The sequence below is a fragment of the Paramormyrops kingsleyae genome, chromosome 9 (assembly GCF_048594095.1).
Source record: "Paramormyrops kingsleyae isolate MSU_618 chromosome 9, PKINGS_0.4, whole genome shotgun sequence".
NCBI lineage: Eukaryota > Metazoa > Chordata > Actinopteri > Osteoglossiformes > Mormyridae > Paramormyrops > Paramormyrops kingsleyae.
Genome location: NC_132805.1, coordinates 11,345,099 through 11,362,045, shown reverse-complemented (window position 1 = coordinate 11,362,045; position 16,947 = coordinate 11,345,099).

Genomic DNA, 16,947 nt, shown 5'->3' with positions numbered 1-16,947 from the left:
GGGACACAGACGGGGACCCTAACGCTCTAGTGGGGACACAGACGGGGACCCTAACGCTCTAGTGGGGACACAGACAGGGACCCTGACGCTCTAGTGGGGACACAGACGGGGACCTTAACGCTCTAGTGGGGACACAGACAGGGACTCTAAAGCTCTAGTGGGGACACAGACGGGGACCCTAACGCTCTAGTGGGGACACAGACAGGGGCCCTAACGCTCTAGTGGGGACACAAATGGAGAAACACCGGTGTTAAACACTGGTGTTAAACGTCACGTCTTCGCCGTGGCCTCGAGGCTCTCCTAACACCTCCTGTCACTCTGCAGAGTGTTTCCTGCGGCTCTGTAATGTTACGCAGCTTGAGGCAAAACTAGCATCTTCTTATCTGACACGGTTTCTATGGCTTCAGTCGCGAAGCTCTTAATTAGGTCACAACACACTTGTCTGTACCCAGAATTGGCTGGTTTTCTGACTCCTGGGTTACAGTGGGGTTTCGGGCGGTTGGTAGCTGAGTGTGTCGTTTGCCAGTGAGCTGAGAGCAGTGTGACCGAGCCCATGGCTCTGCCTCACCCTCGGGTGGGGGGGTGCTTTCTGGGGGCGTCTTCATCTGGGAGGAGGGGGGGGGAGTGGCCTCTAACTGCACATGGCTGGACACCAATCAGAGCATCACGTACAGTAAAGAGAGAGGGTGGAGGGATCAGACAACGCCAAGCATCATTAATTAGCATCACAGGGAAGATGAAGATCAGTCAGCATGACATCTCTGTTCCGCTTTCCTTTTCATCTGTCTTCTCGGTGCCTCTAGCTCTCCCTACCTGTCTCCCCCTCGTCACTCGTCCCTCTTTCTTTATCTCTCAGACCACCACCACTCCCCCAGGCCCCCCCGCTGCATGAAGTGTCCTTGTGAGGACATGCTTGCGGCCGGCCGGCCTGCTGCCCGTTGCGTAATTGTTCGTTACGTAACCCGGCACACGGTAGTAGGCAAAAAACGGGGCCACTGACGGCGGGCTCAGAACATAAATACAAGTGTCTTTGTGTGAAGGTGGGAGTGGGGTGAGGGGGGGTAGCAGCTAAGTTAGGTATGGATTCCTGTCAGGACCTTGCGGGGAGGGGGCAGATGAACAGAGCAGGGTTTGGGGGCTGGAAGGTGTTTGGCCTGAGGCCTGAGCCACCCACTTCCTCTGAAGGGCCATGTTCGGGAGCGGCCTGCATTTCTAGGAAGTGCCATGAAAACATTTTGGAAAAACAAACCCATGGGAGCTTAGTAGTGTGTGTGTGTGTGTGTGGATTAGGTTTATATTACTTTGTGGGGACCAAATATTTTTATAGATTTCAGGTCTGTGAATGCAATAAAAAAAACTAGAAATGCCAAAAGTCTCGTATTTAGTTTGGTTACTTATAGTTAAGGTTACGGCTGTGTAGCGGTTAAGGTCGTCATTGTCGGGATCAGGGTTTTGCCCTTAGAAATGAATGGAAAGTCCCCACAAAGATACTGATACCTAATCTGTGTGGATGATGAAACCTGGGTTTTGGTGAGGATGATGTGCCCGTTTGTGTGTGTTTACGTCTCCTTCTTCGGGGGGGGGGGGGGGGTCCCCTTCTCTATCACGCTGATGACATGCTTTGTCCCCCTGCTTCCCAGCCACCGCAGTGTCACATGCTGACCTTCACCCTCTGGCTGCTGCTCTGCTGACACAGCTTCTTATTGAGCTGCTTCTCTGACGGCCTGCCCCCCCCCCCCCCACATGTCGCCATGAGAGTTCCCCATCTGATAGGTAAAACTGCAAGCCCCACCCCCTGCTCCCCTTCATCCTCAGATCGATCCCTTGACCCATATTCCTACAGTTGGGCTGAAAATATTTTTTCAAAGTGCAATAGCCAATGTATTCTCCCTTTCCTGTTAATAAAATGTAGCAGTTACTTGAAATTCCAGTAAACAAAAGCACCATATTCCAGATACCTGAGAAAAACCCCCAGCAAGTAAAGTGTCCTGTTTGCTATATTTAAACTGCCCAGCCAGCATGTTTATCTTTCAGGTAGCTCCTCCATTAGCTTTAACATTTTATCTCACTGTGACACCTCAGCTCAACGGGAAAAAGCGAGGAGACAAGAGCTGTGACGACAGTGAAGGGGAGCATTGGTGACCCCCCCCATCATGCAGCGGAGCGGCCCACTGGGCTGCAAGTCCTCATGGGTGGGTGGGGGGGGGGGTTGTTTTGGGAGGGTGCCCAACTACACGAGTGGGAAAAGCCTTAAACAACAGTAATACAAGCAGGGCGTAGCTCAGCAAATAAGCAGGGTAATGAGGAGGCACAAGTGGGCCCCCTCCTGCGAAACACGGCCAGATGGCGCCCCTGTTTGGGTACAGTGACGGCAGACTGCACCTCCTTTTGGAAGTGGAGCAAAAATGCTTGCTGGGATCCTGAGCTAAGGTGCCATGTAATGCAATTATGTGCCAGTAATCAGGCAGACACCTCTGTGACTGCAGTATGAGACCGAGGCTCACCGGGTGCTAGAGCCCCGGTCTGTGTCTGTGTCCCTGTCTGTGTTTGTGTCCGTACTGGGGTGCTAAGGCCCCTGTCTGTGTCCCCACTAGAGCGTTAGGGTCTCTTTCTATGTCCGCACTGGGCCGTTATGTCCGTTATGGCCCCTGTCTGACTCAATCCCGGGACAATAGGGCCCCCGTCTGTGTCCCCACTAGAGTGTTAGGGCCCCCGTCTGTGTCCCCACTAGAGTGTTAGGGCCCCTGTCTGTGTCCCCACTAGAGCATTAGGATCCCTGTCTGTGTCCCCACTAGAGCGTTAGGGTCCCTGTCTGTGTCCCCACTAGAGCGTTAAGGTCCCCGTCTGTGTCCCCACTAGAGTGTCAGGGTCCCTGTCTGTGTCCCCACTAGAGCGTCAGGGTCCCTGTCTGTGTCCCCACTAGAGCGTTAGGGTCCCTGTCTGTGTCCGCACTAGAGTGTTAGGGTCCCTGTCTGTGTCCCCACTAGAGTGTCAGGGTCCCTGTCTGTGTCCCCACTAGAGCGTCAGGGTCCCTGTCTGTGTCCCCACTAGAGCCTTAAGGTCCCCGTCTGTATCCCCACTAGAGCGTCAGGGTCCCTGTCTGTGTCCCCACTAGAGTGTTAGGGCCCCCGTCTGTGTCCCCACTAGAGCGTTAGGGTCCCTGTCTGTGTCCCCACTAGAGCGTTAGGGTCCCTGTCTGTGTCCGCACTAGAGCGTTAGGGTCCCTGTGTGTGTCCCCACTAGAACCTTAGGGTCCCCATCTGTGTCCCCACTAGAGCCTTAAGGTCCCCGTCTGTGTCCCCACTAGAGCGTCAGGGTCCCTGTCTGTGTCCCCACTAGAGCGTCAGGGTCCCTGTCTGTGTCCCCACTAGAGCGTCAGGGTCCCTGTCTGTGTCTGCACTGGGGCATAAGGGCCTTCACAACACATACACATGACATACGGTATTGGCAGTGTTGCCGATAATTTGGGTCATACTCGGCCCTGCATTTTTGGGCCTTGTTGTTGTTATGTTGTTTAAAAAAAGAAACAGGCCAAACTCCGCCTGCTCATGGTGGTGGGGGGGCGAGTGTCTCTATGCGACCCAGAGCCTGGGTGGGACAAGGGGAACAAACCGAAGTCGCCTCAGATGCTTAGGCAAGAAGAGGAAGCTGGGAGTCAGAAAGATAGGGGGTGGAGAGCAGGGACTGAGGGGGTGGGGGGGAGGTGTGGCCTTAATGCTAAAAACACACAGCCGGTTTAACATTGGGGGGGGGGGGGGTGCAAAAGGCCAGATAAGACAGCGCAGCCTCTTCCTGTAAGTAAACAAGAGGCTAAACATCAGCTTCTCCAGGCTCAGTATAGCCCCCCCACCTTCTGCACTCTCCTGTAATGGTAATGCCCCCCCAAGTTTTGGCAAATGAGCAGCACTGCAGTCTGGCATGCTTATGTAAGCTGTGACCTGAATCCTGTCACTGTCCCCATTCCCCGCCATCGCCTTTCAGACGGTGACGAGCAGGCCCACGTCACATCTCCCCCCCCCCCCCCCCGTGGTGTGGGACCTATCTCACAGGGCCGTCAGCATGCCGCTGTCCGGGAAAGGGGGGTCGGCGGTTTGTTATCTAAGCGCATGGCTCTAGATTAACTATCTGCCATGTGGAGCTCCGCCTTGCTGCAGTGCAGCGTGGGTACCTGGGGGGGGGGAGGGTGCCGGCCATCTGTCCACGTGTGATGGAGTGACAGTGGCACTCCACGACAAACATTAATCCCTCATCCACCTGGAGCCAGATGTCACTGGGACAAACAAGTGACAGATTGCACTGGGGGCTCCTGCCCAGTTCTAGGTGTCTTGGCCCCTCCCCCACCCCAGTTACCAAGTTGCTATTCGCCAGTGACCGACCAGCTGGCCCACCTGGCACGGCCAACCGAACAAGTCGGACGAGAGGCTTTCAGTGAACCTCAAATCCAATCAAGCACTAAGACGTTAGTACATTCATGCACAAGGATTCGCTCGTATGCAAATACCCAGAAAACAGCAGTTCAGGGAAACAATATAAGTAATATAAGATAATATCCTGAACTTAGTTGCGTTTCCGTACGTTTAAGGATGTGAGATTAAAAACAAGGAGTTTCAGGCAGGTGCTGAAAGAAAAAAAACAACAAATAACAGCGAGAGAAGAGAGTGACACTGTGTAAAGGAGAAAGCTGTGTTTACTGTGGGGAAATCAGCCAGTGTAAAGCCTAAGAAAAATGAACAATGCATGGAGATTCATTTTATCACTGTATAAGTCTTCTGAATGAACTCCGAAAGGGGAAAAATCAAATTATTCATGAATCATTGGGCACATGCTTCAAGAACACCATGCCAGTGAGGCAATTGCAACACAGTTAACAAGAGCGTTCGAGAATCAATTTCTCTTTAATTGGTTCGTTTTCACATGCATGCAAACGCATATAAACAAAGGTCACAGACACAGTATGTGATGAAAAACATTATTTGTCAGCTGTCCTTCAGGATCACCGTCCGCTTCAGGGTATCGGGGAGGTGTGACATTTTGCTCAGCTTTTTCAAGCCCCATTACTGAAAACAGCCAGAAGTTATTGTTCTAAACCAAATGTGCTTGGTTGGGCTGAGTTTTGAGCAACGTGGAGATAATATGGTCAAACCAAAACACCAGAATATTTTATAGCTCCACATATATTCCTGAAATAAGATGCCATACGATGATTTAATATTAAAGTACATAGTCTTCCAACAAACAATCCTAAACATAAATTAGCTAATACAGAAAAATTATCTTTGTATATAATATATATAAAACCTTTCAGATGATACTCATTCATGCCTCGCAACGCCACCGAAACATCCAGGGCAGTGTTACCATGGCCAGAGTGCTTGACTGTGTGCCTGCCGGCCTGCCTGTGCCGGCCTGCCTGTGCCGGCCTGCCTGTGCCGGCCTGCCTGTGCCGGCCTGCCTGTGCCGGCCTGCCTGTGCCGCTGCCTGTGCCGGCCTGCCTGTGCCGTTTTTTGCCATTGGCCGGGCGGATGGCGACTGCAGACGGCACACTGACTGATAATCAGCATTGCTGTCAGCCACTGTCCTGGTCGTCTGATAATCCCAGAATAATAAAGTGGCGCGTGGGTCTCCTTTGCGCGTGGCTCAAGGGCGGGGCGGGGCGGGGCAGGGCGGGGCGTCTGCCTGGCCAAGCCTCCCAGCATGCACCACCTTTCCAATAAAGTAAACAAAGATAAATGTAAACATGTCATTTGACATCAGTAAACAGGGCATTCGTTACACTCCTCTTTAATTTCTGTTCTTTTAATTGCTGTGCTTCTCAGAACGGGCTTTTGAAGTGCTCGCCACAAACTCTGGGGTGTACACTGAGGCCCTGAAGACAGCCAAAGTGGCCGCAGTCTGTGTTTCTCAGGCATTTTCCATAGTCTGTTTGATTTAGACTGTTTAGACAAAGATATCTATCACTTTTCTGTGATAGATAGCTCCATTGTTGGCTAATCTGTGTAGCGATCATCTCTACTAGAAACACGGGGGACTGGCAACGGACCCAGCACTCCTACCTGACAAAGTAAACATGCAGAGGTGATTTTGGGTTGAGGCACAATGGCAGGCTGCTCCACAGCTGTGGGTTAAAATCCCACTTCCACTCTGTGTGTCGCTTGCATGTGTACACAGTCCTAAAACGTGCAGTTTGGCCAAATGGTGTCTCTGGCTTACCTGTCTGTCTGTGTGTGTGTGTGTGTGTGTGTGTGTGTGACCTGTGAATGCAGTCAAAAAAGTAAAAATGCCAATTTTTGTTTGGTTACTTATGGTTAAGGTTATGGCTGGGTAGGGGTTAAGGTTGTCATGTCGGGATTAGGGTTTTCCCCATAGAAATAAATGGAGAGTCCCCACAAAGATATAATTACAAAGCTGTGCATGTGTGTGTGGCGTCATGTGACCCTGACCGGGAATAGTGGTCAGAAGCTGCCTGGCCTTTGTCTGCATGTATGATGTACAAAGCAGAGACACGCTGATGTCACAGCAACCTTTGACGCCTTTCAGCATCTCCCTCATTAGCTGCATTGTGAACATCTAGTGTTAACATTTCCAGTTCAGCAGCAGCCTTTGACATTGCACTTCATGCTGTCATACAAAAGAAGCGCAAGGAGTAACTTTTCTTACAGTCAAAGAGTTTTTCTAAACCGTCATGGATCAATGGATCAAAGGTGAGGAGATGAAGTTCTGGGGCTGTTGGCGCCTCGGTGGGGATTCCCCAGCTTCAGGCCCCTGCAGCCTGTCGCTGGCATGATAGATGGGCTTGGAGGCTGTGAATGGCTATGGGGTGTGGTGGGGGGGGGGGATGTCGTGGTGACAATAGCTGCCAGATTTACTGTCAAAATGGAGGAGGCCCATTTCATTAATCCAGAGGCTGCGTGGCACACTTCAGTCAGTCGTTCAAACCCCCTCCCCCGTCTGGCTCCCACCCCCACCAGGTTCAAGAGACTGAGACTCTGGGGAGATGTAAGTAAGGGAGCTTGGGGGGGAGGGGTCACAATTGAAACGTGAAGAGCAGTGCTTTCTGGGTAAAGGGGCCAGTGGCCATTGGAATGACAAAACCGTTGCTGCTCCCCTCTGTACCCCAGGCTACAAAAGGACGTTGTTTAACTGTTCATGGTCCTGCGAGCCAGCTGCCCCAGGGAGGGGCCCGCATCACAATGCGGCAGCGTGCCCCGCCCCCGGCCCTCTCCCCGGGTCCGCTGGCCCCTATACAGCTGCAGAGGGACACACACCAAAGCCTCTTCAGTTTGGCAGCTGCCATGGCAGCAAGGCATTGTGGATCTGAATTGGTTTTGCTCTCCATAATGAGGACAGTCATCCAGCTGCATCAGTCACACAACAGGGACGTCAGACACATTGCCATGGTATTGCCTGGCTGGTTTTTGTGTAAAGCATTTCTTATAAAACATTTTAGCGAAATATTATCAGTATGATAAAAACATGTAAAGAATAGAGAATAAAATAAAGTGCAATGGACACAGGAAATGCAGTAGGATGCAGTTCAAGGGCTGCACCCTGCATCTCCTTCTGGGATCTGCAGTTAGCGAGCAGCTTTCTCTTGGCTTCCCTGTGGGTCACATGACCTAGCAGAGAGCCAGCAGACGGCCTCAGATGCCAAGTCCAGGACTCAGAGCAGCAGGCAGTTGGTGTGTCCTGGGGCTCATGTGCAGAGGACAGAAACGGAGAGAAACAGGACATGAGATTGGGTACAGGTGGTATGTTCAGGTGTAGGTGGTGTACTTGGGCACAGGGGGTGCTCTCCAGTACAGCTGGTGTTCTCAGGTGCAGATGGCACACTCGGGTATGAATGGCGTGCTCAGGTACAGGTGGTGCTCTCAGGTGCGGGTGGCATGCTTGGGTACGGGTGGTGTGTGTTGAGCCTCTATCAGTGAGACAGTGGAGAGGGAGGGGCAGAGCCAGAGAGGTTTAAATAGCTATAACCCCCCCACCACTGACTGCCACCACGTCCCATTTCACCATCACATTCCATTCTACTCCTCTGCTACAAGGTTCTCGGAATACCAAAAAGGGGGGGGGGGGGGAGTTGCGGGTCAGATAAAGGCAAGATGAGAGACAGAAACAGGAAAGCAGAAGAGAAAAGGTGAAAGATCCCACTGGTGCATATCTTAGGCCCAGTGGGGGGGGGGGGGGATAATGGCAACTGTCAACATGCAGATTAAACCGTGGTCTCCCACCCACAAGAAAGGGCTGTGACTCTGGGTGTGAGGGGAAAACAGAATTAAATTATATAAAAAGGGTAAATGTAAACTTTATAAAAATGATATAACATGATCAGGCAAGGAAATATGTACTTTAATTCTAAACATGTGGCTTGGTGACTCTGGGGATGGATACCCTGCAGCACCCGGGGTATAGAGCTGTTCTGTGTCTCGGTGCTGCCAGCCTGCCATCTCCACACAGACACAGTCGGGGTAAAGAGCAGGCCTGCCATCTCCACACAGACACAGTCGGGGTAAAGAGCAGGCCTGCCATCTCCCCACAGACACAACCAGCATAAAGAGCAGGCCTGCCATCTCCCCACAGACACAACCAGCATAAAGAGCAGGCCTGCCATCTCCCCACAGACACAACCAGCATAAAGAGCAGGCCTGCCATCTCCACACAGAGACAGTCGGGGTAAAGAGCAAGCCTGCCATCTCCCCACAGATGCAACCAGGGTAAAGAGCAGGCATGCCATCTCCCCACAGACACAACCAGCATAAAGAGCAGGCCTGCCATCTCCCCACAGACACAACCAGCATAAAGAGCAGGCCTGCCATCTCCACACAGAGACAGTCGGGGTAAAGAGCAAGCCTGCCATCTCCCCACAGATGCAACCAGGGTAAAGAGCAGACCAGCCATCTCCACACAGACACAGCTGGGGTAAAAAGCAGGCCTGCCATCTCCCCATAGGCACAGCCGGGGTAAAGAGCAGGTCTGCCATTTCCACACAGACACAACTAGCATAAAGAACAGGCCTGCCATCTCCCCACAGACACAGCCGGGGTAAAGAGCAGGCATGCCATCTCCCCACAGACACAACCAGCATAAAGAGCAGGACTGCCATCTCCACACAGAGACAGTCGAGGTAAAGAGCAAGCCTGCCATCTCCCCACAGATGCAACCAGGGTAAAGAGCAGACCTGCCATCTCCACACAGACACAGCTGGTGTAAAGAGCAGGCCTGCCATCTCCCCATAGGCAAAGCCGGGGTAAAGAGCAGGTCTGCCATTTCCACACAGACACAACTAGCATAAAGAACAGGCCTGCCATCTCCCCACAGACACAGCCGGGGTAAAGAGCAGGCCTGCCAACTCCGCACAGACTCAGCTGGGGTAAAAAGCAAGGCTGCCATCTCCACATTGACACAGCCACATCTGATGAGCAAGGAGATGGCTGGACAATGGCTTTGATGGGGGTATGAAGGAATGGCGAAGTGCTCGGAAAATTCTCCGCAGGCAGCAGGGACAAACGTCCCACACTTGGGTGTGCAACAATTAACAGAAATCGGAGATGGAAGGATGGGGGGGTACCGTTTATGCATCATTCAGTGTTACATGGATCAGCAAATATCAGAGGTGGACATTTCAGGTCCTGAAAATAAAAATCCAGACCAAGATTTTGTTTGAACCAACCAGTTTTGTATAAAGAGTCACAGTCACAGAGTAATCAACTGGTTGGTTCAAACAAAATCTTTTCCTGGATTTTTACTTACTGGACCTGAAATGTCCATCTCTGGTAAACTTGGAAACCACTGGGATAATAATAAAAATATGCAATACCAGTACTCACATATTCCATTGGAGTAATACATTGGACATCCACAGACTAAGAACAGCTCCAAAGGAAAACACATACACTACTAACAAAATATAAATATCAGCACCCAAAATCTGCCGCTGAGAGCCTCACCCTCCCACTGGCAGAAGATGGAAAGGGCCTCACAGACACACTAAGCCTCCACAATACACAGATACACATACTGAGAAGCTTCTTCCACAGGAAACAGATCACATCAGCACTACACGGTGCTATAGTCCATGCAGACACCAACTACACACCACTTAACTTACACAGAACATATTACAACGCCACACATCAAAAACCTAGAATGGACGCAGAAGGAACTCCATGGCAGAGACTCCTATGAACTCAGCCAGCATCATGTCGATGAACATGCGTCAAACAGCTGGTTTACCTACAGGGATCTGTTCAGTGAAACTGAAGGATTCATGGGCAGAGATGGAGAGAAACAGGGCACGAGGTATTCAACACCAAGTCATTAACACCAGAAACTACAGAAAATACATACTGAAGGACAGAAGCATCAGAGACACCACCTGTAGCTACTGTCATAATTCACAAGAGACGACACAGCACATCACCTCTGGGTGCAAACTACTGGCACAGACAGACTATACACACAGACAGAGGCAGGTTACCATCACACACCAAGAACTAGCACTACAACATAAACTAATAGGCACACACATCGTATTATAAATACACACCTAACAGTGCTGGAGAACACATAACATAAACTGTACTACTAGGGAAGAATTGTAACAGAGAGAACCATCTACCACAACAGACCTGACATCACATACATTACAGACTACAGTATAGCAGACACACACAACATACATAAGAGACAAACAGATAAAATACACAAATACACATGAAATAATTGCCTCTGGCAAACAGATACAGTGGTCATTGTCTCCATTGTTCTTTCCTGCACAAGTGTCATCCCACATGTACTACAAAAAACAACATTAATACACACTGTAGCACATAGTCAGGAAATTCCTTTCACATCTATTAACCTGTCCTGATGTCTGTGCCTTTGCCACAGGGATATCCCACAATTATTATTATTATTATTCTCATTATTATTATTATTATTATTATTATTATTATACAGGAAGCATCATGAAGACACAGCATGAGGCAGTGTGAGATTCTCCCAGGTCAGGAGGGACATGCGAACATAAAGAGTCCTTATGCTGACTGCACTGGATGGTGTGCGGTTGCCTGCCCAGTGTTTTGGGTGGGGGGTTGGGGACTAGCGACTCTCAGGGGTATCACGGAAACCTAATCCCCAGGCATCAGGTGCCATTTGTCCCACATGCCCAACCCCCCCCCCCCCCCAGTGCCCCCGCCGTGCCGGCTGCAAAAGGGGAGCCCCAGCTGTCCATCACAATAGATGCCCCCCCACCGAACACACCCTCTACCCTCCACCCCAACTGACTTGGAACCTCTGAAAAGGGCCATTCAGCGAGCCCCTCCAGTGGGCCTTTGCAGGAAACTGCCGCATATCTGACGCCCCCCCTCCCCACCCCCCCACCAATCAGGGATGTGTCTGAGTGTGATGGCGAGCTCGTCGGCGATAACCAGGCTAGCCTGCTGTGCCAATTACAGAAATGCAGTCCTCCCCCAACAATGCCATTTCTTCTGTTTGCCTGTTTGCTTGTTTGGGGGGGTGGGGGCTGTGAACGGGAGCCATGGAGTGTGTTGCTCAAACCGCCTGGTAATTACACCCCAGTCGGCCGGTGGTATTTGTGGGGGGTACTCTGAGAACAGCTGTGGTTGCTCTCCGGCTGGGTGCCGTCGCCCGTCCAGAGCTCAGCTCCGCCTCCTCCCCTCCTCCTTTTCTCCTTTTCTTCTATCCTCCTCTCCTCCCCTCCTCCACTCCTCCTTGCTCCCTCCATCCCTCCTCCTGGTCTCCCTGCTGTGTCCCCGTGCCTCTCCACACTCTCCCAAGCACAGCAGTGTGAGGTATGTGTGTGTGTGTGTGTGTGTGTGTGTGTGTTTTTCTGTGTCTGTTTGTGTGCAGTTGCTGTCTTTCTCTGTGGAGGTACTGGATGAGCAGGCTTCTGGGAGACCTTGCCGTCCTCTGTGGGCCCGAAGTGTGGCAGCTGTACCCCCCACCCCCTTCCTCTCACATGCTGCTCCTCACAATGACTTCTCTCTGTCTATCCATCAAGGGCCTGCAACTGATCACATTATATCTCAATTACACCACCCCCACCCCCACCCACCGAAGGGAACAATGTTTTCCCTTCCTTTCCGCTTCCCTCCCTCTGAGACAGCAAGTTAGTGCTGCATTTAGGAGCTGCATCTCTGTGCTGCATCTCAGCACTGTGTCTCAACACTGCATCTAGCAGGTGCGTCTTGGCACTGTGTCTTGGCACTGCATCTAGCAGCTGTGTCTAGGCACTGCATTTAATGGCTGGATCTGGGCACTGTGTCTCGGCACTGCATCTAGTTGCTGCATCTCGGCGCTGTGTCTCAGTGCGGCATCTAGCGGCTGTGTCTCAGTGTTGTCTCGGCACTGCAGCTAGTGGGTGTTTCTCGGTGCTGTGTCTTGACACTGTGTCTTGGCACTGTGTTTCAGCACTGCATCTAACAGCCGCATCTCGGCGCTGTGTCTTAGTGCTGCATCTTGGCACTGCATCTCGGCTGTGTCTCAGTGCTGTGTCTTGGCACTGCATCTAGCAGCTGTGTCTAGGCAATGCATGTAATAGCTGCATTTCAGCGCTGTGGAAAATGGAAGATCGATCTGCTAGCCAGACTGAATAATGAATTATAAACATGTCATGGGTTGTACGAATAAAATATTTAAAAAATGCTGTGTCTACTTTTGAATGCAGAATGCTATTTGTCCTGTACTTTTTGGACTGTTAGATTGATCCCAGTAACAGCTACCAAATAAATAACAAAACAAGTTTTTCATTCTGATGTCACAGAAACCCTTGACATCCTTCAGTATCTCCCTGTGAAATTACATGTTAAGTTTAACCTACAAACGTTTGCATCTCCCATGATTATTTAGCACAAAGGTCCCAGTTCCTGTTGTGTAGTGTGACAGCGACACACAAAAGTGGTGAGAAGCTATAAAAGTGCTCAGTCGAGATGGCCCAGGAACCAGGAACTAGGTTCCTGAAATTTGGTTGGACAGCATTAATAAACCCCACCCAGCAGTTCCTATAGTTAACTGAAAAGTATTTTCTTACAAGAGTAAGAAAACTAAGGAACTACAACTGAGTTCCAGTGGTGGGAATGCAACAAAAGTTCCTGGTTCCTGAAAAAGGTCCCTGTGGTGGGAAATCACCATTTAAAGATCTGAGGCATGAAGTGTTGATTTTTCTGAAAGTTCAGGGTTACGATTTAGCAGTTTTGTGAGTGGAGTGTATGTTTGTTCAATTACGTCACCCATTTCTTAGCCCTAATGGCTGGTTACTTTCAGCTAACCTAGGAATGAATTACACCCCATGAAATGTATAAATTCACAGTGGGGGGTAGTTTTGTAAATGGATATGGTGAGTAAATATCTTCATAAATATCCACATTCTCATAAATATTCACATATATTCCATACCCGGAAGTGAACGTGCAAGATCTGACTCGACACAAAGATTTCCTTCATGATTCTTGTCAGTTCTTCTTCAGTCACTTCTAATTCTCTTATTATTTAAGCACAGTACAATTAAGAGGGAAAACACTGTACAGTAATGTCAGAAACACTGCGAGTGTATATGTAGTATGCAGTGTGCGGTGTGCCATCACTGTGCAGTGTATCACCAGGGAGAGGTTTGCCTTTGACCTTGGTCAGCTGGCTGGAGTGAGATTTTCAGTTCGAGACAAGTCAGTCTACACACACATTTACACGTATGTAACAGTTTTATTGCCTTGTAAATAGTCTGTAGAGTTTGCAAACTACCCCAGCGCTTTTGATGTAGCTAATTTTAGGTTCATAATACAATAATATAGATTTGCCATAAGATTTCATAGCATAAGAGTCTGAAAACGTGAGTATCACGCCAGATGCGTGAGAGTTGGCAACCCTGCAGTGTGCAGTGTGCCACCAGTGCGCAGTGTGCCACCAGTGCGCAGTGTGCCACCAGTGCGCAGTGTGCCACCAGTGCGCAGTGTGCCACCAGTGCGCAGTGTTCCACCAGTGAGCACCAATGTGTTGTGAGCAGTGTGCCACCACTGAACACCAGCTGTAGGATGAGGGCAAAGTGTGAAATGGAAGTCAGGTCACTTTGGGTGAAAGGCTACGGCAGATGCAGTGCTAAGAGCTGCAGTGAGAATGTAGGCGGGGCTGTGGGCTGGGCCCAGGTTCCGCCATGCAGCTCTTCCTTACAGGTCTCATGCCAGTCAAAGATGAACAAGGACCATGCCACATGGCCCCGCAACCGCCCCCCCCCCCCCCCGACCCCCACCAAAGCCAATTGAGTCTTTCGATGGTTTATGTGACTACACCCACCCAGTCACCCCCCCCCCCCCTCCACCCCGAGCAGCCCTGGTGCACCCCCTCACGGCTCCTCACAATCTGCCCAACAGCTGCTTCTATTACCCTTGCTGGGGCTTTTCTGTCCCCTAATCACAGACTTGGGGGGGGTTGTTCCCTCCCTGCTCATCCCCCCCTTCCTGTCTGTCGGCTGACGGCTTCACTCAGCTTGCCCACCCGCCTCCCTGTCTCTATCCCCCAACAGCACAGACTAAACGGGCCCTTTGTTTGGCCAGTGAGGGTGGGGGCACAATAAAAAAGGCAGACTTTGTCCCACACACACAAAACAGCCCCCCCCCTCTTCCTTTTAACTAGCAGATGGTTAATGATTAATGAAGAGAGCAGGTACTTGGAGAGTATGTTTGGGAGTGTGGCAGCGGCCTCTGTGGACGTGTCAGACCGGTGTGTGACGGCGTGTGACGGCGTGTGACAGCGTGTGACATGCCTGATAGCCATGGCGCGTTAAACCCGGAACAGCTCCCCAAAGGCCGCAGCGGCTGCTGTCGTCAGGGTGGAACAGTTTGCATCGTCATGGCAGCAATAGTGAAACGAAAAACCTCTCTGTGAGCTGACATGTAGGATAGGATAGGATAGGACTTTATTACGGGATAATGCATTACGATGCAGAATGAAACCGTACGTGCAGCAGTACACGGCAGTGCAAAGGTGTGTCGGGCTAAGCAATGTGAGAGGATGAATAATCACCACAGCACAGTGTTGGTGGTGGGACAGGCTGAGGATGTGCGTAGATTCAGGCTGGAGCGGCCAATAGGGAGACTCCGAATGCCCAGTGGGCTGCTTAGCTGCTGTGCCGGTCAACAGAATAATTTGACACATTTAAAATGTCGAGCAGGTGGGAAACAAAAATTAATCTCCGACTTAAAAACTCTATGATAACTGGCAGGTTTAAGACCATGAACAGAAAAACAGGCAGACATGCGGCAAGTGCGTCCGTGTGATCGCTTGTCATTTACAGCTGAGCAAGTGCAGTACGCAGTTGCGGAGGGGCCACAGCTAATCGCTCGTTGTCACTAATCACTGGAAGTTTCTCAAACGATGGATGTTGGAAAGGGACCAGGCAGGGCTGAAAAAGTCAGCCGGAACAGTTGAATATGCTATTAATGATTTATTTCCTTCTTGAAATGTCAGTAATAAATGTATTGGGATAAAAAGACTTGAACTGTGGTTCCATTTATCAAAGTTTCCCCATAATGAAGAGACGAAGGGCTGGTCTTGGGCGTTAAACTCCCGGCCTGAAAATAAATCCCACTCCGTGCCTGGATACAGGGATGCATGAATTTAGCATAGAGCAGCTGGACAGGACTTCCTGTTCCGATCTGAACTCTCATCACAGTCAGACAGGGGTTGATCTGTCAGGCCGAGGATTTAATTCAGTTTAATTAAATTTTTTTTCATACTGTATTAATTTATATGAGGCACTTTTACGGATAAAGTCAAACGTGAAATGAATGTGCTGGATTTTGTGTGAGGATATATGTATTGTACATATGGTGCGTGTGTGTATGTGTGTGTGTGTGTGTGTGTGTGTGTGGGGGGGGGGGGGCACTATCTTTTCTTTGTTTTTTCACTCCCCTCCCCCAGCCCTCCTTTTCTTTCATTATTTCTGTATGTTGCTGGATCAAATCCCTTCTCCCACCCTAACCTCCTCCCTTGATGCCCTCTCCTGAACTAGTATTCAACCATTAACCTGGTAGCACGGTTAAACCACCCTGAATACACTCAAAGCAGCCCCCCCCCGTCCCATCTCCATTCCCGAACCCAGCACCCAGGTACCCCCAAACAAAGCAGACAGTTCCCTACATTCCTCCTCTGCTTATCTTTTCTCCAACCTTCACTTTCTCCCTCCATTGCTCACTGCTCTAGCCACCACGTGCCAGCTGCACGTGGACCCGGCAGAGCCACGCAGATCCGGCATCAGCATTGCTACATGGATCTAGCAGAGCCACACGGACCTGGCTTCGCTACACGGATTTGGCAGAACCACATGGAGCCGGCAGAGCCACACAGATCCAGCATTACTACGTATATTTGGCAGAGCCACACGGATCCAGCAGAACCACATGGACCTGATCGAGAGCCACATGGACCTGGCACAGCCACACAGATCTGGCATTGCTATGCGGATCCGGTAGAGCCACGCAGACCCGGTGGCTAAGGCCCGCAAAGGTGGCTCATCCCAAGCGAAATAAACAAGCAGTGCCGGAAATGGCCCCCGTTCTGGTTCTGGTTCGCTTCCTGTAGCAGACAATGGGAGGAAGAGATTAAGGGGCCCACAGCTGCGGTGCTCTGAGACAGCGGTTTGGGAGAATAACAGCAAGCTGGCCAGGCGGGGGGGTGGGGGAGGCTGGCTGAGGCTAACCACGACCCCCCACACGTGTCCTCCGTGCCGGAAGCTTCATTCCAGGAAAGGCCCGGAAGAGACACCACACTCTGGAGCAAGAGGGAGAGGGAGGTGGACGGCGCCCGGCCACCGCTGCCCGTCCGCTAGGAAAAGGTCACATGACCACCCTTCCCATGCAGACCAAGGAGGAGCCCCAAATATCAAGTGTGCCTCCAGCAGCAATAAAATCCCACCAGTAGTTTAATGCGGCTCCTGGT